This window comes from Adiantum capillus-veneris, chromosome 1 (assembly GCF_014529385.1).
Source record: "Adiantum capillus-veneris isolate H3 chromosome 1, ASM1452938v2, whole genome shotgun sequence".
Lineage (NCBI taxonomy): Eukaryota > Viridiplantae > Streptophyta > Polypodiopsida > Polypodiales > Pteridaceae > Adiantum > Adiantum capillus-veneris.
Window position 1 is genome coordinate 144,978,092 of NC_140931.1, and position 11,687 is coordinate 144,989,778.

At 43.5% G+C, this 11,687-nt stretch overlaps 1 pseudogene; it reads left to right on the plus strand.

Annotated features, from left to right (window-relative positions):
• The first annotated feature begins 1,608 nt into the window (after positions 1–1,608).
• LOC147465739 (uncharacterized) lies at positions 1,609–3,572 on the plus strand (annotated as a pseudogene).
• Positions 3,573–11,687: the final 8,115 nt, after the last annotated feature.

Below are 11,687 nucleotides of genomic sequence, written 5' to 3' on the forward strand. Positions count from 1 at the left end.
TTGTTGTAGACGACCAGTCAGCAGTAAAACCTCTCCGCACGCTCGACAGCTGACGTGGCTGTACCAGCAAGATGCTGACATGGCGCCGTGCCATATTAGCAATCCACAACAGCAATGAATACTCATGTGTCTGTGTGCCTCCCTCGCCACTAAGTATCACCCAGCCTTTAATGAGAGGAAGTGGACGCACTGCTATCGGGGTGATCTGGGGTGTCCACCTCGTTGAAAACTAAACCCGGATGACGTGTTGGTTTGGCAATCCACCATAGCAAAAACTAGACCCGAACAGGCATGCCCACCTGGCAATCCACCTCAACAAAAACTAAACCCGGACAGAAAGGCCCCACGTGGCGGGATTTGGGAGGTAAATATGGACGAAAAAGGGATCCACGTTGGCATACCACTCAGTGCTTGGAGGGGATTCCCTGTCATTTTGCATGCATGCATGAGGGGGTGGCATGGGGGGACACCGAAGCTGCCATATTGATGTGCAAGGTATAGCCCGGGGACATGCAGGCGGTTGAGGACTAGCAAGTGTTCGTGAGGGGTGTTTGTGTTTGAGCCGAGGTTGGCAAGTGATGCATTCTGACATGCTGAACAAAGAGGGGGAAGGCACACTTGTTTGTGATGGCTGCCCAGTATGCATATGATACTACTTGTGAATCAATGAATGCATCTCCTCTCTCTTTTGCCAAACACACACACACACATGAATGCAATCGGTTGCTCCCCACACACACACACACACATACACACACAAATGTAATAGGTCATCCCCAACACACACACTCATGAATATGAATGCATTGTTGTGCTAATGGTTGTGTGCCTGGCAATAAGCATCCCTAAAAATGGGGCGATCACCCAGAAAAAAGCTTGGCAAGAATACTCGTGTGGGAGCTACTTCCTCTCGCATGACACAAGCCAACTCCATGCTTCTCGGAGATTTAACTGAGAGGAGGGGTAATCCAGGGGATGCAAAGAGCAAGGTAGAGGGATACATCCTTGAGCATGTGGATGGTGTCAATGAGGCTCGTGAAGAGTTGTTGCCGTCTCAAGAGGAGAGCTTCAACAGCCCCCCCATGTCTCATGGTCAAAAATTGCCAGCATCTTAGGTGAGAAGAAGCTCGCGGCTGGTCATGCATAATCTGCCCACACCTCCTAGCCTCAACAACCGCCCGCGAAAGAAGATGGCTAGTTCAAGTGTTGATAATGCCTCCTACAACGAAGAGCTAAGCGATGATTCTAATGGCGTAGAAGAGAAAGCACAAGCAAAGAAGGAAGAGGCAACAAACATTGATCCTTGCAAATTCTATGTAGAGATTGAGCTCCCCGATGGAAGACTAGCACACCAATGTCGCGCAAGTGAGGATTGCCCCTCTCGTTCGGCCTTCATATTCAAGAATGATGACTCGCCTCAAGGAGTCTCATGGTATTGACATAGAGATTCCAAAGCGTCCTAGAGGTCGGCCCTTGCACAAAGAGGCGGAGAGAAGAGCTAATTTGCTGCCTAATCCCGAGGTTAAGGCTTGGAAGAAAGCAGCCGTGAAAAGGTTTGTCGACAAAGATTGGAAGTTCAAGCAAAACTGCAAGCAATATCAACGCCTCATGCACATTCAAGCTTTACAAGTATGGAAGGAGCTTGGTGGAAAGTACAAGGAGATGGATCAAGCTTCCTTTGTTCAAGAGTTTATAAGTGGGAGGATGAAGCAATAGATGGCGGACATGGTTCGCCGGCTTGGCCAAATTCAAAAGAGAATTGAAGAAGGTTATGATGCACATGTGAGTGTCCTACTTTGTTGCTTCTTTGCCTCATCACACTAAGCATGCATGTGTAATTACTTTTTCCCTTAATGCTATGCATGTAAATAGGAGAGAGTTCACGATGTCCCTCCATGGCTTGAGGTTGCCTTGGATGACATTGATATTGAGGATCCCTTCCAGTTTGCTCCAAAGGGTGAGGAGGATCATGATAAAAATGTAGAGAAAACTTTTGAAGCTATTGATACAAGAGGAGATCTTTCAGAGTCTTTAGGCAACCTCAATCTTGATGAGGTTTGTGGGAGGTGCTTCTACATTTATGTCTCTTGTGAGAGGAGGGTTCATGACTTGCTTGTTCACGAAGATGTCTTGTTTATGTCATTTAAATAATGAGATGCACTTTACCTTTTAGGATTATGTACTTACTTCTCCATCCAAGAAGAAGCTACCAATTCGGAGAGGCAAGACTTCCAACGAGCCTATTGATGTAGGATCACCTGATGATTGCCCTTATATGGCCCTTGAGTTCTATGTCTCATATGGACACTTGCGCCTGGAAAAGAAGGGGAACAAAATATGCCCTCTGTCTCCGACACGGAGCAATCGATCACTTTACAGGTATGATTTAGATAGAGACATCTTCATATTTTTTGGCTTTCTTGTGCATGACAATCATTACATTGCTAGTTGTGACCTATTTGCACTAGATTCTCTTCGCATATACCCATCAGATTCAGCTCCATTCAATTTGGCATACATGTGGACATGGATGATGAGGTGTTGCAATTCATACTACTTAATGAAGCCTCAACGAAGACAATGAATTTATTTACAATGTAAACTTTTGATGTTGATCCTTTTTTGTGTTTCTATGTATAAGTAAAAGGATTTAGAAGCATAACTTGTGTTTCTTAACTATAGCACCATCGGATGTGCTAAATCGAGTTATGTTTGTCGATTCCATATGGGTTCCATTGGTAGAAGCAAGTCTAGGCAAGCACGATGGCATACATGCTATACAAAACTTCTTTGGGAAGAAGGATATAAGCCATTGTGTGCTAACCATTTTTTCAATTGTTATAAGGTCATGCAATACAGATACACATATGTTACATTTCCCTAATGTGAGCAATGCCCTAAAATTTGCCTTCTTGTCTTTGCCGCAGAAAGCATTGGACTTTATGTGTGATGTACCTTTCCACACATATGAAGATAACGGGTCTAGGTGGAAGAAAGCACCAGCTTCTCTTTTATGATTCGCTCAGTTGTAGTGCTCCGATGGATGTTATACCTTTCTTGCACAGGTACTAGCATAATTGTGTATTTGGATTTTGCATGTCAATTATGTCTTGCACTCTTACAGATGATTCATGTAGGGCTATGGAGGCGTTGGGCCATGGAGCAAGCAATCCAGCAATGAAACGTGCATTGCTCGAGCCATGTAGCGAGTTTGAGATTAAAGTGCTACAAGTATGATTTAGGTGTGTTCTTGTGGCTGCTTAAAAACATGGATGTCCCTGATCATGTCATGGATTTGACGCAGGGCCTGCATCAGCCGAATGGGATTGACTGTGGGTTCTATGTCATGGCGGCCATTAGATATATAATATCCTCTTGCCTTCCAGAGAAGAGTTAGGGATGGGTATGGTGCCATAACTCCTATGTGCTTGTCTAGTTGGTCCATGTCTCTATGTGCTCTTGTGATTGCTTATGTGTTGCAGGTAACGAAGAAATGGTTTAACCATGATGACATATTGATGCTCAGGAAAAATCTCCATGAATGGTGTCTCGAGGTTGTAGTAAAAGACTAAGTTTACTGTTTTGTTTCTTGTTTTGTTGGGAATGCTTGTCGGAAAGTGCATTGCCTTGGTATAAGCAAGTTACTTATGAGGCAAAATCTCCATGGATGGTGTCTTGAAGTTGACTAGCAATCTATGTAAATGGTTTTGACTAGCAATCTATGTAAATGGTATTATGAGAGGACATGACAATGTGATATTACTATTACCCAATTTTTATTGAGTCTTTGCTTGACTCTTTACCCAATCTATGTAAACGGTACTGTGAAAAATTGGGACATGACAATGTGATATTACCTAATCTATGTAAACGGCACTATGGTATGACACTTGAGTCTTGAGTCTTTAAGGTTCATTGTGAGATCTACGGTGTGTTTAGGTTTATGGCGAGTCCAAGTGGTGAATAGTAGTGTGATGTGTATAATTATTATGGCGAGGTTTAGGGTGTATCCAACAGGTTTATGGCAAGTGGTATGCATGAGGCTAATGCCTCTTATGTGTGGTCAAGTGTCGATGAGGTTATTTTTTATTTTTGGCATTATGGGGTTGAAGTTCGAATGATGATGATGATGACTACTTTAAGAAAGTTTTGCGAGTGTCACAGGTTAAACGGCGATCCACTTGGTTAGCTTTGCAAACTGTAAGGGTGTATTTTTTGGAATTGCAGCTCGGTTTATGGTGAGGTCCAAGTTTTTTGTGTTCTTTCAATTATCGCAAGGTTATGGCAGTTCCAGTTTATGGCGAGGTCGACGAGGTTTGCGAGGTCCATGTTTATGTCCAAGTCCAGCCATGTTTATTGCGAGGTCCAGGTTTTATGGCGAGCTCGAGGTTTATTGCCAGTCCATGTTTTATTTATGTCCAGGTTTTATGGCAAGGTCGGTCTAGGCAGGTTTAATGTGAGTCCATTGTTTATGTCTGGATTTTATGGCAGGTCCAAGTTTATTGCGAGCTCGGTCCATGTTTATGTTCTAGGTTTTATGGCGAGGTCGAGGTTTAATGTGAGTCCATGTCTATGTATGGGTTTATGGCAGTCAGGTTTATCGCGAGCTCGGTCCTTATGGGTTTATGTTTAGGTTTTATGGCGAGGTTGAGGTTTTATGCGAGTCTATGTTTATGTATGGGTTTATGGTAGTCCATGGAGGTTTATTGCGAGCTCGGTCCATGTTTATGTTCCAGCTTTTATGGCGAGGTCGAGGTTTAATGCGAATCCATGTGTATGTCTGGGTTTATGGCAGTCTAGGTTTATCGCGAGCTCGGTCCATGTTTATGTTCAGGTTTTATGGTGAGTTCTATCTTTAATGCGATTCCATGTTTATGTCTGGGTTTATGGCAGTCCAGGTTTATTGCGAGCTCGGTCCATATTTATGTTCCAGGTTTTATGGCGAGGTCATGTTTATGTCTGGGTTTATGGCAATCCATGTTTATTGCAAGCTCGGTCCCCGATTTTTTGGTGAGGTTGTTTAATGCGAGTCCATGTTTATGTTCCCGGTTTTATGGCGAGGTCGAGGTTTATTGCGAGTCCATGTTTATGTCCTAGGTTTTATGGTGGCAGGTCGAGGTTTAATGCGAGTCCATGTTTATGTCCGGGTTTATGGCAGTCCAGGTATATTGCGAGCTCGATCCACGATTTTATGGCAAGGTCGTTTAATGCAAGTCCATGTTTATGTTCCAGGTTTTATGGCGAGGTCAAGGTTTAATGCAAGTCCATGTTTATGTCAGGGTTTATGGTAGGTCGAGGTTTATTGCAAGCTCGGTCCACGGTTTTATGGCGAGGTCGTTCAATGAGAATCCATGTTTATGTTCTAGGTTTTATGGCGAGGTCAAGTTTTAATGCTAGTCCATGTTTATGTTCCAGGTTTTATGGCGAGGTTGACGTTTAATGCGAGTCCATGTTTATGTCTGGGTTTATGGCATGTCAAGGTTTAATTTGAGTCCATGTTTATGTCTGGGTTTATGGCAGTCTAGATTTATTTGCAAGCTCGGTCCATGTTTATGTTTGAGGTTTTATGTTTATGTTCCGTTTTATGGCCAGGTCGAGGTTTTAATGCAAGTCCATGTTTTATGGCAGTCCAGGTTTATGGCATGCTCCAATTTATGTGGCGAGGTTGAGGTTTATTGCTTGGTCCATGTTTATGTCTAGTTATTATGGCACTTCACATTTAGTGTGAGGTGCGGCAGGAGGAGTATGATGTTGCTAGTGGTGATGGCAATAGAAGTATGAATAATAATATATGAGGTGTTCGAGCATGTGTACAATTGTCACTCTAATTAATTATTAGATTGACTATAGAGATAAATTTTCTTAGCCTTGATTTGTAAGTCAAAATTTCTACCAAATCCAAATTTAACTAGCAAAACTCAAAACTATACGGGCCACTTTAAAAGGGAGTCAATGGTGGAAGAAAAAATGAGGGGTGCTTCAATTGTGAGCTGTCAGATTGGGCAACAGAGAGTTGACCCAAATTTATAAATTTGCTTCGAATTTACAAAACCATTTCCATTCCATGTTATTAAATCCGGGTACCTATATGGTAGTCCAGGTTATGGCTTGGTCCATATTTATGTTCAAGTCCAGGTTTATTGCGAGGTGTTTATTGGACGACCAGGTTTTATGGCTTGGGTCCTACTGGGTTTTTATGGCAGTCCATGTGTAATTATGGCAAGTTTATGGCAAGCTACTGCATTTTTCTTGAGTCCAGGTACATTTGAAGTTGTTGGAATTAGGGTTGCAGAGAAACACACACAGCTTGGAGAAGACGAAGGAAGCTCAAGGCACACAATTGAGAGTGTGTTACTTAGTGTGCAATGGAAAGATAGATAGCCCTAGAGTGATGGGCGTATATACAATGCACGGGGGAAAAAACCTCCTAAAGAGGGAAAAAATGCCCCGGCGGTCCTAGTGTGTTCACACACATCACTACCACATGTATATGGTAACAAATCCCCCCTGGAGTGATGCGGTGAACGAGAGCTGGCACATGAGTAAAGGGAAGTGCCATGCCCTGAGGACAGGATCAGTCCACAAAGGGGAGTAAGCCCAAAGCTTTGCGGAAAGCTTCAAGCTTCTCACGAGACAATGCCTTTGTGAAAAGATCTGCAAGGTTGTCCTGTGTTGGCACATAAGCCAAGCTGATCTCTCCTGCTGAGAGCCTCTCCCTGACATAGTGATAATGCACCTCAATGTGCTTTGTGCGAGCATGAAAAACTGGGTTCCTCGCAACTGCCAATGCGCTCTGACTGTCAGTGTAGATAGTGTTGGCAGTGTCCTGTCCAACACCCAAGTCATCCATAAGGCGTCTGAGCCATACACACTCAACCGTAGCTGTGAAGACTGCCCTGTACTCAGCCTCACAACTCGAAGTGGCCACAGTAGGTTGCTTCTTGCTCAACCATGATATACATGAACTGCCAAGCATGAAACAAAAACCACTTGTGGACACTCGCGTGTCAAAACAACCAGCCCAATCTGAGTCCGAAAAAGCATGTAAGTCTGGCGGCAATGATCCCCCCTTGGGATAAAACAAGCCAAGATGTAAAGTGCCACTAAGGTAGCGGAAAATCCTCTTGACAGCCTGCCAATGCTTAGACCCTGGGCTATGCATAAATCTGCTGACCTGCGAGACTGCAAACTGAATATCTGGCCTCGTGTTGCATACATAAATGAGGCAGCCAACAGCAGTTTGGTAAAGAGTGACATCAGCAGGATCGCCAGCATCATGTAGACTCAACTTCAAACCTGTTTCCATGGGAGTGGCAATAGGTTTGCAATCCTCAAGTCCAAACTTACATAGCAATGTCTCTATGTAGCTTTTCTGACACAAGGCAATACCACCATCACACTGCTTAAACTGTATACCCAAGTAATGATGCAACAGCCCCAAATCTTTCATCTTGAAAGTAGCATTCAAATCAGCCTTAAATTCAGCAATATGTCTCTCATTTGGTCCAGTGATCAGCAAATCATCAACATAAAGAACCACAATGAGAAATACATCATCCTCACGCTTTACATACAATGTGCTTTCTGTTGGACTGTTACGAAAGCCTCGTTTAACCAAATGAGTGTCAGCTTTCTCATACCAAGCACGAGGAGATTGCTTCAACCCATACAAAGCCTTCTTACATTTGCACACTTTGTCCTCTTGTCCTTTTATGACAAAACCGCGAGGCTGCGCTACATAAACTTCCTCAAATATGTCACCATTCAAGAAAGCAGTAACAATGTCTGATTGATGTACATCCCAACCAAAATGAGCTGCCAATGCACATAGAAAACGCACAGTAGTCATACGACAAGTGGGAGCAAAAGTCTCTTCATAATCTATGCCTTTTTGTTGTGCATAACCCTTTGCAACAAGTCGAGCCTTATGGCGATCGATCTCACCATCCGGCTTGCGTTTCAACTTGTAAACCCACTTCGTACCAATGGCTTTTTTGCCAGGAGGCAAATCACATAAAGTCCATGTGTCATTCTCTATAAGTGCATCATATTCTGATTTCATGGCAGCAATCCAATTTTCTGAATTCTGTGCTTCATCAAAAGACAGAGGCTCCTCAACATCATGTAAACTAGACACAGCCAAAGCATAACAATCTGATGCATAAGATGCATGGCGAGAGCCTGAACGAGTACGACTAGATAAAGGTGCATCCAATTTACTGTCACGCAAAGTGTGCACCAGCCATTTTGGCATACCTCTAGCCTGCTCATTTTCAGCCCTTTCCTCATCAAGTACATCATGTACATCTGCATCAGTAATAGGCTGTTCTAAAACATTTTCAGAAACCCCCATAGGCTGTACATTTGCCTCATTGGAACTTACATTCGTATTTCCACCACTGAAAAGAGGCAACAAAGTGTCATAGATGTCCTGTGAGCTTACATTACTGTCTCTAGTACATGACAGCAAGGGTTGAACAGAATCTTCCACAAACACTACATCCCGTGAAACCAAAATACGTTTTGTTTGCGGATGATACAACCTGTAACCTTTGCTTTCAGCACTATAACCAAGAAAAATACATTTGACAGCCTTATCATCCAATTTTCTGCGCTGCACTTGTGGCACCAAAGCATATGCCAAACAGCCAAAAACACGCATGTGCTCAATAGAAGGTTTTCTATCATGCCATGCTTCATATGGAGTAATAGACTGCAAAGCTTTCGTAGGACACCTGTTAAGTACATAAGTGGCACACATGATGGCCTCAAGCCAAAAAGAATGCGGCAAAGCTTGACTTTTGACCATACATCGTGCCATTTCCGTTAGTGACCTGTTTTTCCTCTCAGCAACACCATTTTGCTGAGGTGTATAAGGCACTGTACATTGGTGTTTTATCCCACGACTAGCCAGAAATGCATTAAATTCATGAGACATATACTCCCCCCCTCGATCGGAACGGAGGGTGCCCATAGTACATTTTGAGACATTTTCAGCCATAGCCAAAAATTGTTTGAAGCACATAAAAACTTCGGACTTCGCTTTAAGCGGAAATATCCACGCATGCCTGGAGTAATCATCAATGAAAGTCACGAAGTACAGGTAATTGCCCAAGGACGGAGTTTGCATGGGCCCACAAACGTCACTATGCACAAGCTGCAACCTGCATGTGGCCCTAACTGAACCATCCTTTGGAAACTTAGAACGCTGCATTTTACCCAGAATACAGCCTTCACAAACATGTTTGATAGGTGCTTCAAGAGGCGGCAAAGAAGCAACCATATCAGATTTCTGCAAACGCAGCAAACTGGCAAAATTCAGATGACCAAAACGTGCATGCCAAAGTTTTGCATCTGAAATAGCCCTTGAATCTGCAACAGCATTTGCAAAATTTTGTCCACACTTGTCATACAAAGTGAGCTTATACAGCCCACGGCACAAAAGCCCAGATGCAACAATTTCATCACCAAAACTGAGATCATGAACTGTACATCTGTCATCCACAAATTTGACTACAAGTCCAAGTCTAGCAAGTGCGGATACAGACAATAGATTCTTCTTGATCCCAGGTACATAAAGTGCATCAACAAGTGTGAAGGAACTGCCATTAGCAGCAGTGAGCACAATCTTTCCAACTCCCTGAACTGGATAAGAGGCGTTGTTGGCACAAGTGACTGAATTCCCATGAGGGACAGACTCGAGAGAGGTAAACAATTCACGATGTGAGGTAATGTGCTTTGTAGCACCACTGTCGAAATACCACACATGTGAATCTGCAGCAACTGACAAGCATGCATCATGGACAGCAGGATTGTAAGTGCACTCTGCGCTAAAAGCCCATTCTGCATCAACATCAGCATCACAATCTCCTTTCACAGAAGACTCAACAATGGCTGCATTTGTAGTGGAACCAGCATTTGTAGTGGAACCACCCTCTTTCTTCTTAGCCTCTTTGGCCTTCAACGTAGGACACGACTTGATCAAGTGATCATTGGCTTTACAATAATGGCAACGCATCTTCTTTTTGCCCTTATCACCAGAATTGCCAGACGAAGTGCTGCCAGCAGAAGCATTAGGAACAGAATTTTTGCCACTCGCAGCAGAACCATAAGAAGTGGCTGCATTACTGTTACCACCCTTTCTTTGAGAAGCAATAAAAGCCTGTTCAACTGCACGCTGCCTAGTCCTGTTTTTTCTAGAAAGTGACTCTTGCAACAACAATGTGCATAATGCATCAAACTTGACAACTTCAGGATTTCCTTGGGTCATCAGTCTTCAAGTACTAGCAAAAGTCTGGTAGGAATCTGGTAAGGCATCAAGAACAGTCTGCACAAGGGAACTGTCAGAAATGACTTCACCTGCAGAAATGAGTTGCTCATTGATATCCTTGACACTAGCAAGGAAAGTGTCCATATCATCTTCCTCATGCATAATCTTCGACTCTAGCTCTTTACGCAGCAAAGCAATTTTAGCCTCATTGCGGCTTGCATAAAGACCTGCTAGAATATCCCAAGCCTGTTTTGCAGATTTTGCTGAACGGATGTGAGGAATAATGGTGCGCTTCACAGACAACGCAATCAATGCATGAGCCTGCGCATCCTTAACATCCCAACGAGCTTGTTCTGCTGTAGGCAAAACAACTCTAACAGCTGCAATCCTTGCAGCAAGACCTGCAACATCCTCAACATCGCCTACATCTTCAGAACCAGGACGTACATCAATGCCCTGCACAATGTTCCAGACACCTTTTGACACAAGAACATGTTGCATCATATAAGCCCACATAGGGTAGTTGTCCCCATCCAACCTGTCCTCAGCAGCAAACATCTTGAACACATCTGTGTTGTTGTTGTCAGCCATGGTAAATGCTGCACCTGATGTGAAAACTGCCCGAAAATAGGAGAAATGGAGCGGGAACAACTTGTGCTATATAGCACAAACCGTAGAAGACTATAAGGCACCTGTTATGCAGAAAACGGCACTGACAGAAAATTTGCACAAAATGACGAAATAGCCTGTGCAGTACTGCCCGTAGTGGAAACGGAGGCCGAAATGAGCCCGGGAGGACGTGACCTGCTCTGATACCAATTGTTGGAATTAGGGTTGCAGAGAAACACACACAGCTTGGAGAAGACGAAGGAAGCTCAAGGCACACAATTGAGAGTGTGTTACTTATGTGCAATGGAAAGATAGATAGCCCTAGAGTGATGGGCGTATATACAATGCACGGGGGAAAAAACCTCCTAAAGAGGGAAAAAATGCCCCGGCGGTCCTAGTGTGTTCACACACATCACTACCACATGTATATGGTAACAGAAGTATGCATTCCAAGCAACAACAATAAAACCTCAGCCATGGTTGATTGTATGCATAAACCTACTTTCGAGGACCTTGTATAAACAAGCAACAACAATAAAAACTCAGTCATGCATGGTTGATTGTATGCATAAACCTGCTCTCAATGCATAAACCTACTCTCAAGGACCTTGTATAAACCCACAAAATGGCAATGCATAAACTTGACAAGGGGCTCACTCACAGCCCAACACAAATTCTTGTAGCAAAAATAACAACCCGTGAGAAGAAACAAGACCACCAAGAAGGCCACAATCGCCCGCACACAAACAAGACCGGTTTGTATATACATGTCGCAATGACTAATGTATATCTTAAAATGCCTACATGG